Here is a 10,965-nt window from a genome sequence, read left to right as displayed (position 1 = left end):
AATGCCTGGATCCACATTCAACACAATCTAGCAGGACCATGATCTGGCTCAGGGTCTTTATCCTGGAGCTCCTGCAGGAGCCCCAGCACTTAGACCTTAGGATGCAGCCTCATCACCTGGAAGTCAGGTTAAAACACAGACTGATGGGCCCCAGAGTTTTTGATCCTGTAGGTCTGAGTGGGACTCAATAATGTACATTTTAACAAGTTTTAAAGTGATGCAGATTCTACTGTTCCCTGTACTACACTTTGAGAACCATTGCTAGAATATGATGACTGGTTTAACGAATCATTTGGTTTAGAGATCAGACTCAGAAACCTACTAGCTTATGTAGAGTCACAGAGCATGCCTCATGGCCAATTCTATACACTATCATGCTTCTCCCTGCACTGAGTGCTGTTAGCCTTCAAAAGTCATTTCAGAAGAGGTTATTTCTCAGTCATTTTGCACAGTTACAAGTCTCCCAGTTAATTTATGTGTACATTAAATACGATAGTTGAATAAGTATATTTTTAGATATAATAATGTCTTTATAAATCAAGAATGCCACTACATAGACTGTAAGATAATTTGAAAGGATTTATACTTGTAAATGGATAAGGCCGCTCTCCTAGTTGGACTACTATTTGAAGGCAGGTGGTTGAATCCTGTGGACTCCGGCGGAATTCTAGCTGTAGCTAATTTACTGAGGTAACCTGCTCTTTTTTCTGGCTCCTTTAGGGTTGCTGTTTTCCCCTCTGCTCACCTTAATATACACACTGACCTACAGTATCTGGAAAACTTGTGGAAACAGCAGTTTGGGAACAGAGCAGCAGAAATCAGATAAGGTATGATGAGTAAGCAGGCATTCAGCCAAGAAAGTCCTTCATCACTGTAAAAATTACTACCTTTGCATTGAACTTTCTCACATAGCGCAAGGGACTGAGCAGGGCCAAGAACCCCAGCACAGAGGCCCGGCTCTGCTCAGCACACGTAACCCGCAGTCTCCCTGTTTAACTTCAATGAATCCTTGGTTAAGTCCAATCTCTTTGTGGGTCTATGCATTTTACTTAACAATTTCGCTGTAAGTTCTCTAGTGGCATATGAGCAAATGATCTTAAATACAGCTTTGTCGTATCATGCACATTTATTTATCTGTTTGTTCAGTCACAGCTATTCATTCACTAAGCGTTAATTCATTGTCAGGTGTCATACTCAACATTAGAACCACAAAGATGAGTAGATTTTAGTTTCAGACCACCACAGCTTTTAGTGGAAATAAGACATGGGAACAAAGAATTCCAGCAAAGTGGTGAGTATTGAAATAGAGGGATGTACAATGACTGATGAAGCAAGGAGGGCTCAGAGAAGCTTCCCAGAGGAGGTGACAATGGACCTGAGTCTTAGGGGATCACTGGAGAGAGACATCCTAATCTGGGCCAAAGAAGTAATACATATTATGGCAAGGAAATCAGGAGAATGACTTATTCAGCATGGCGGCCTCGTGAGGTGTGGCAAGGGAGAGGCAGCAGATGGAACTGGAAAGGTAAGCATGGGCATCAAATAAAGCAATTGTACCTGTAACCAGATATACCAGCTTCTGTCCCGGATAATATCCTTTGGAATAGATTGGTTAACTATAAAGTAGGGAAATTTCAGACAGCATGCGGTAACGAATTATGAAATTTTTAGTATATAAATTTTCACCTTAAAGACAATTGTGTTTCTTTAAAACGAACCAGAACAAGTATTCAGTTAAATATGGATTAGGAAGGGCAGCACAGATGATCGAAAAGCTCAGTACTCCATAGGATGATGGTACATGGACTCTACTACCTTTTTCCAGTCATACTGGTTGAATATTATGATTGTAATAAAAGACAAGAATCTTATCAAATGGGGTTTGTTCTTGTACACCAAACAATATAAATTGTCTCCAAGTCTGTAGACCTTTGTCCTCTGAGCAGAGAAACCATGGTATAGGACTAACTTGTTGGATTATCAGTGTTAAAATGTTACCATATTTTTCAAATTCATATTTACAGTCTTGAAAATCTGGAGAAAGAGTGATGTTCTGATTGAGTTTGCCTTTTCTTTTGCATTTTCAGTATAAGTGTCTTTGTTTATTTGAGTTGCTATAATAGAATACCATAGCTTAGGTGGCTTATAAAAACATTTATTTCTCTCAGTTCCGGAGGCTGGAAAGTTCAAAATCAAGATGCTGGCAGATTCGATGTCTGGTGAGAGTCCTCTTCCTGCTTTATGGACAGCTGTCACATTGCTATAGCAGAAGGGGCAGAGGAGCTTTCTAGAGCCTCTTTTATGAGGGCATTAATACCATTCATGGGTTCTTTTTTCATGACCTAATTGCCTCCCAAAGACCCATCTCCAAAAACCAACACTCTGGGGATTAGTGTTCAACATATGCATTTTGGGGAGATATAAACATTCAGTCTATAGCACTATGTAAATCAATTTTAACCAAAGCATAATTCTTCTCTGATCTGTGGCTATCAGATTTTTCTTAAGCCATATAGAGTTACAACATTCAGAGGAATTTATGTCTCATACAAAAGAGAAATGAAGAGGAGAAAGGTTCTGGTTGTCGGTGAAGGCTTAGAGAGAAACCAGAGTCTTTCATTCATATTAATTTACTTAGTCTAATTTTCTGAGATATTTATTAAGCTCCACAATATGATAAGTATGAGGCTTGATGAGGAGACAGATGAAGGGCCTGCTTTCTGCTCTCAAACTGCTCAAAACCTGGGGTAATGAGAAGTTATAATGAAGTGAGATAAATGATTTAACAGAAGTTACCTTAGAGTGTGACAGAAATACAGAGAAGCAGCATCTAATTCAATGTTGGGGATGGAGTATATGGAGGGTTGGGAGACAACAAATAAATCTGAGAGATGTTAATACTTAGGTCTATTAAAAATTATTTTTAAAAATTGTTGTCTTATGAAACATTTCAAACACTGAAAAGTACAGAAGAGAATATGATACTCATATGACTATCATCCAGATTTAACAGATGGTAATAGGGGTGTCATATTCTTTTCTGTACTTTCCAATGTTTGAAATGTTTCATAAAACAGGAGTTAGATCTCACACCCTGGCAAGCTCTTTTGCAATTAGATGCTATAAATATTTTGGGGGGCGATGCCCCTGATATATAAGCTCTAAATCTTAGTAAACTTTGGGATCTGTAACCTCATCTGGTCATCACTCTTGCAGTATGCAGGACAAGAATTTGAGCTCTCATTTGTAAATCAGGAACTGGAGGCACAGAGAGAGTAAGTTGATGGGAATAAATGCTGAAGAACATATAATTTTGTTAAAAACACTTATATTTGTCATTTATTCCTCAAAAACACATAAGAGGTAGTAGTGTCTGGGTATGAAAAATCCACCAGAGGTATTTTTTTAAATAAAATAAATCATAACAGTGAATATTTATAGCCCCTACAGCTTACAAGGGGTTTCACATGCATTTAAGAACATAAGCCTTGCAAAGCTGTGAGGTTGATATGGTAATGCTCATTGTAGAGACTGAGCCTCATGGAGGCCTTGTGAGTTGCCTACCATTGCACTAGCACCAAGTGGCAGATCTCTGGTCCTGAAGTCACATTCATCTCACTAAACCATGTTGCCAAATTTTCACCAACTAGTGCACAGCACATACTCTCTAAGACAGATAGGAGGGAGGCTCGAATATTTGTGACTCTGCCTTCCTTTCCAGTTTTGGAGCTGTAAAACCTGTGTATTATAAATGAACCATACGTTCTGTTTGACTCAGAGCAGGTTTGTTCACACACCACAGCCGCTTGTAGGCAATGCACGAAGAACTGGGCTTATCAGGAATTTTATCTCATTCTTGCGGTGGCATTTTTTCAGTCTACTTTTTTTTGTTGTTGTTGTCGCTTCTCTTCAGTTTATGGCCCTGGAGTTGTCAGTGCTCTTGTGAACTTTCCTGACCTTTCTTCCTAATTCCTTGCACCAGCAATTGGCCTAGGATATGTAATCCTATCCTTACCAGCCTGCCAGAAAAGGCTGCCATATCACAGTGGAAAGTGTGGCTTCCTGAGCTGCCTCCTGGCAAAGCGCTCTTGCTTATCCAGCTTTGGGCCAACCCCAGGGTCTATGAGTTCCAGGAGAGGTGATGAAGGGCTGTGACAAATGCCTGCCCTGGCAGATGGATCAAATGCTGGCTAGCTTGAGAGTTGAGTGGAGCAGCGGCTGCTCTCAGGATGGGTACCCGCAAAGGATGACTGCACTTGCACTGTCCCACCTGGTGGATGAGGCCTTTGAAATCACCAACGTGTTTGGGGATCTTTACTTCCAATCCACTGGCAGTTGCCACCACTCAGCCACTGAAAGACTCTAAGCCAGATCCAAAAGAATTAGCTACTAACCTTGAGAGGCACTCTGAGGGAGAAGCCTGGACGTAGAGAAGGCAGCAGACCTGGATTCAAGGCTCGGCTCTGATGTTGGGATCTTCTTGGATGCTACAGAAAACTCAGACTCAGTCTGGCTTAAACAAAAAGAAAATTTATCATTTTTCATTTCCACAAATAGAGTGAGCTCCAAGCTCTGTGTGATCAGTGGCTTAGTGATATCATTAAGGACACAGGGTTTTTCTGTCTCCCCATTCATGCTATCGTCAATGTTGGTGTCATCCTAACGCCAGTCTTGCCAGTTCTCCCTCATGGTTCCAGGATGATTCCCACGAAGACGACAGTCAGAGCTACAAGCTTCCTGGTCACCACCAGTAGGTGGATACTGCTCCCAAACAGGGACTATAATTCTTCTGTGTCAGTTGGATCAGTCCACCTTCGGTCTCTAGCCTACCCCTCTGGGACCAATATTGGCAGTCACGGGAATGCCGTGTTGAGGGGCTCAGACTTGCTTTGTTCAATATAGAAATGATGAGCTACATGCGACCATCAAGCACTTGAAAAGTGTCTAGTCTGAATTGAGATATACTCTAAGTGTAAAATACTGATCAGATTCCAAATTTCTCTTTCTCCTCCTCTCCCCACCATACACATATAAACACCCAAAGAAAATATCTCTAGACATAAGAAATGTCCAAATCTATAGAAAATTTTTATGAGTTTATTTGAGTAAAACCGATGACGACAATTGTCAGAGAGCAAGATCTCCAGTGATCTGGAGAATAAGTCTTGCAGGGTCTTTTATGCATTTGAGATCAAGAAGGGAACCTTAGGAAGATTACATGAAGGTGAGAGAAAGCAATGGGGATTGGATCAAGGAGAGTTAAACTCACGCTTTCACTTATTAGAAGGAGGGGTCTGAAAGGCATGTTAACCCAGATGCACAGAAACAAGGGACGGGTCTTTCTTAAGGCAAAGATAAGCCTTTTACTAAAGAAGTAATGTTGGGGGGGCGGGCAGGGGAAGAGAAATAAGAGAGAATTAAAAAAAAAAGAAGTTATAGGCCTGAGGGGTGACTCTACCTACAATGACCTGCCCACAGTTAGGAATTTATGATCAGATCACCCTGTGAGGTTACATTCCATAGAACCCATTTTTTGTCCACATATCTCTTATTTATATTGATTACATGCTGAAATGATAACATTTTGGATATATTGGGTCAAATAAAATTTCTTATTAAAATTACCTTCACCTGTTTATTTTAATTCTTTTAATATAGAAACTAGAAATTTTAAAATTACACATGTGACTTGCTTTATATTTCTATTGGGTAACACTGGTTCCGGCAATTAGGGTCTACTTCCAGAACTGGAGACGCACAGATGCCTGAATAAAATCATGGTTCTTTCAGAAGGAGGAAGTCTTTTCTTTTTGAAATAATTAATACATCACTTTTCTTTGTGGATATTTAACAGAGAGGATGGATGAAGGGCAAACAATGTGGGGCTATACATCCACAGAGAACTATTTATGTGAAAATGTGCTGTGCTAAGTGATGTGAGAAAAAGAAATTGCTGACTGAGTAGGGGAGATAAGAAATGTAGGCATGTGAGTGGTGCTGATAATAAAGGCTGTAGGATTTCAGACTTTGAAGAGAGAGTTTCTGTCTTGTGTGACAATGGAATGTCAGTTTGATCTGGGTCTTGAAGGTAAATGGGGGTTTCAATAAAAGAAGTCAAGTGGCTAGAGTTGGCTTGGTAGGCATTCTAGGTGGTGGGAAAAGCATAGGGAAAATACTGAGTGAAATTTTAGTTTAGCGGAAGCTGAGGGTTAGAGGAAAATAAGAGGCGGTTATACTACTAATGGCCTTACACCACCACCGTGGTGAATCCTAGTAGCAGCTTTAGTCTGGGATGGCTGATGGGAACATTTATTAAAGAGCTACTGACACCAGTAAAATACATCTTTAAGTACTTTAGCAAATGAGCTTAATTAAGCCAGTTCTCACATCTATTGCCTTAAGAAGCGTTCACAAGTCAGGTCAGTATAGTTCAGTGCTTGGATGCATAAACCCTGGCAGTAAATTGCTTGGGTTCTAATCCTGGGCTGCAATCCCATCTGTGCAATTTTGAGATTTGGGCCAATTTCCTTAACCTCTCTTTGCCTCAGATTCCCTTTCTGTAAAATGAGAATGATAACACTATACTTACTTCATGAGGTTGCTGTGAGGATTAAAAGAGTTAACATATGGAAAGTTCTTAGAACATATAGTGCATAAACATGATATGTGCTATGAGTTTGTTAAAAAAAAATTGGTTGGTTGTTGCTGACTACACATAGCTAGGCAGCTAGATTGCTACTGCTAGGGAAAAAAATCTCTTTCTTTTTCAAAATCTGTATATATGCAATAACTACAAGTCTATAAAGATAATGCACAGAGAGGATCCCACGGGAAGAAATACCATTGTTGGGTCAGTCTGGCACAGTGAGCCTAGCTCCACATCCCCTGCAACACTTGCAAACTCTGCTTTGCTGATGTTTGCAGAAATTGTTGCAGCGTTTACAAATAAATCTCTAAGTATTTAACAAAAGCGGAGCAAAATACACTAACTGAGCTTAAATGTTCCTAATAAAATAGGATATTTTTCAAAATGTAGTGCGGAATTGGGCTTTATTTTCTTTTTAACATGCACCTCCACCTGCTTGACTCCCTCCTTTTTCACTGGGAGGCTGTGAGGAGTAAAGACTATTTTCTGGATTTAGATAAGTTGCTCAAATTTCCCAAGGTGACCCAATATACTAATAAACTGGCTCGCCTCAGACAGCTTTTCTGTCCAGGTATAATTATTAATAGCATCTCTTGCCCTCTTTTAAAAGTCTTCGTTTGGATGGTAAACCATATGGTCATCTCATCTATGGAAAAAGGAGAGAGACTTGCATGTATCAGCTATGGGGGGAGTTGAAGGGTGTTAGTGTATGGGAGTGTAGTGTGTTCTCGGAGGTGAGGAGAAAAAAAGAAAAAGAGGCGGTTATACTACTAATGGCCGTAAGAGGGGCAACTCTTGAGTTTGAATGGCATTCTGGGCTTTGTGGCTGGCAGGAAGCTGTCCGGGGTAGGGTTTGGGGTGGAGGGGACTCTGGTATGGAGGGGCACTGGCCAGCGCAAGTTGTACGTAGAGGCGATGTCCCCTTTCCCCGCAGGGCGTGTCCTCCCGGATCTTGTGCCATTGCACTTGGCTCTCAGAGCTGGGGCGCGACCCGCAGGGCTGTGACCCCTGGAAACGCCCGGGGGACACTGGTGAGTCTGCCTGGACATATTCAGAGCTGGCCTGCCACAGCCAGGACGCTTTTCATCCCACGCACTGGCAAACACGCCAATGACTAAAACCAGAGTCTTAAACATTCTATTGATTTTCTAATCTTGGCTGCAGCTGCTGTATTCCTAGAGAGTAACTGAGTCCCCAAGCTCGACACATTCTGTAGGAGACGACTGCATTTTCCAGAGAGCGATCGTCTGGCCACTAGGCCTCAAGCCAACGTCTTCCCGGAGTCCCTGTGCCTGTCTGAAAGGGTGGATTCCCATCCTGTGCTGTCCAAGCTGGCCTTTTCCAACTTTAGTGAACCCTTCACCCCTGGCCTGGGAGCAAAGGTGCTTTTTTTTTTTTTTTTTTTTTTTTTTGCTGTAGTGCCTTTTTTTTTAGGATAATTTCGTGTGAGTTAAGAAAACGTGTGCAGGGATCTGCCCAGCCCCTCAGGCAACAGGGAGGGGAGCGGGTAGGATGGTGAGAGAGGAATCGATTTGGGGTTCCCTGGGGTCTGCCGTTTGCTGCCGCGGTGACCCTGGCCTCTGGGAACGAAGCCCGGGGAACTTTGCTTTTAGGTCCCACAGCTCTTGTGGGTTTTACAAAATTATCATAATTATAATGTAATCTTAAGAACTAGTTCTGCATTTTAGGCTAAAAAGCAAGAAATTAGGGTAAGAAATAGTCTTTTTCTTTTTTTTAGGGGCCCCGTACCGCGAGCTGCGGACAACCCCGCCCCCTCCCGGCGCGGGCGGGTGTAGACGCCGCGGGCGGGTGTAGACGCCGCCGGCGGGTGTAGATGCGGCCAGAGGCAGGTTCCGAGGCCGCGCTGTGACTTTCCATTGTTCTCGAGGCCCAGCCGCCCCGGCTGAGTCATTCTCAATCCTTTTGTTTTCTGTCAGCGAGCGCTCAGAGATGGTTGCTCTAATCATCATCTCTCCTCGGAGGAAAGAAATCTAGTCTTTGATAGTTCTGATTCACGAGTCAGCTAAAATATGAGTCAAACTCAAGTTTCCTGAAGTCTATAAATATCTGCTCAACCCCACCCTGATGGGAAGTGCCCACAGTTCATGTTTCGCCACCAAGCGGCTCACATCTGGAGGAATGCTTTGGTGTCCGGGGCGAAATGATCCGCGCGCTGTGAGTGGTTTGCAGGGGAGTGCGACTGCAGTGTATTCCAGGATTCTGAAGGAAGAGGAGTATGAGTGTGCGCGTGTAGGTGGCTATGTGGGTATGTGTGTGTGTGCGCGCGCGCGTGCACGCTTTAATATAGTTCTTTAAAAGTGTTGTTTAAAAGTATAAAATCACTGAAAATAATGGACATTATACTGGGATAAGGGAGTAGAGAAAGTAGCAGAACTCAGCGGCAAACTCTACCCGTGCCTGTTTGGCAAGTAAATATGGGTCATTTGGCATGGCCTGTAGGCTGACATGAATATCAACAAGGGCCACTTTGTAGGCCACAGAAGCCACTTTACACCCAGGTTGAGGTGTAAAGTTTGAAGGGAGTTGAAGCTGGGCGAGGCGGGAGAACTGTTCTAGGACTGACCTTGAGTTTTCGTGTTTTTTTTGTATTTTTTAAACAACGTCTTTTTCCCGATTTAAAAAAAAATAATTTTTATTTTTGAAAATTTAAAATAAGAAAGTATAAAGGAGAAAAAATTTAATCACCTATGATATCACTATCCAGAAATAATCCCTGTTAACATTTTGATGTATATACTCAGCTTTTTTTGCCTTCACATATTTTATTTAAACAAAAATGGAATCATTATATGCAAGAGAATTGAAAACATATGCCCACACCAAAACACCTGTATATCAATGTTCATAGCAGCATTATTTATACCAAAAAGGAAATAACTCAAATATGTCTATAAACTGATGAATGAATAAACAAAAATTGGCACATTCATTCAATGGAATACTGTTTGGCAAAAAACAGGAACAAAATATGATACATGTTGCAACATGAATGAACTTTGAAGATGTTTTGCTAAGAGAAAGAAGCCAGACACAGACCACACACTATACATGACTTCATTTGTATGAAATGTCCAGAATAGGCAAATCTATATATAGGGAGAGTAGATTAGTGGCGGAAGGGCCTTGGTCATGAGGGTAGAGGAATGGAGAATGACTGCTAATGTATAGGGGTTTCTCTTTGGAGTGATAAAATGTTCTAGAATTAGATATGTGATAGTTGCACAACTCAGTGAATACACTAAAAACCACTAAACTATGCTTTAAAAAGGTGGATTTTATAGTACTTGAATTGTATCTCAATAAAGCTGTTATTAGAAAATGTAATCACACTGAACCTAGTAATATATTATGAATATTTCCCTAATATTCCCAATAACTACTCTTCTGCACTTTTATTATTAATCATCAAAGTAATGCACATTCATTGTAAAAAAAGTTAAATAATGTAGAAGAATAAAAATTCGAAAGTGAAGTCATTTTCCCCTACCCAACTTCAACATCTGTGGAGTACCTGCTTAAAAATTATTTTTATCTCATATGCTTCTGTTCTCAGAACTTTATGTTTAGTGCAAGCCCGCTCACTGACTTGTTTTATTTTTAATTTTTCTCTTCTTCCCATCTCTACTCTTATTCTCCTCCCCTGCATTGCCACTCAATCTAATGTGTTTATTATATGTTCTAAATTATGCAAGTAAGTACCTTTGGAAAATATCACGTTTTTGGTATGGGTTTTTAAATTTCGGAAGTGGTATTGAGCTCTAAGTCTCCTTTTTCACTTGACACTTTTTGAGGTCTCTGCATGTTCCTGAATGATATTACTCTGTAGTAAACATACACCACAATTACATATTTACCTAATGAGGGACACCTCGGTTGCCTCCAACTCTGTCACAATAAACAGTGTGGTGTATATGCTCCCTTAAGGACTTGAGCAAGAATCACTCTGGGGTTGTGAGGGCATTATATGGGGTCAAAGGGTGTACTCTTATTTAACTTAAATACAAAGATTTTGCTTTCTGAAACAGATATACCTGTTTGTAGTCTCTCCTCTCCCCATGTGGACAAGAATTTTCATCTCCCCACATCCTTCACCAACACTAGGTAGTATCAACTCCTAGACTGTAAAGATATTTTCCAACACTTTTTTTCTATTCACTTTCTAATTTCACTTACTACTATTAACAGATCTTCTATGTACATATCAACACACATATAATTTGCTTTTTTGTTAACAAAGATATGAAAACACAGTTTGTATATTGTTAGGTAGTGTTAGGTAGTGCTTTTTCATCTATCTA

This window comes from Pteropus alecto, unplaced genomic scaffold (genome assembly GCF_000325575.1).
Source record: "Pteropus alecto unplaced genomic scaffold, ASM32557v1 scaffold7, whole genome shotgun sequence".
Classification (NCBI taxonomy): domain Eukaryota; kingdom Metazoa; phylum Chordata; class Mammalia; order Chiroptera; family Pteropodidae; genus Pteropus; species Pteropus alecto.
The sequence above is the reverse complement of the archived record's forward strand: the minus strand, read 5'-3'. Positions refer to the sequence as shown.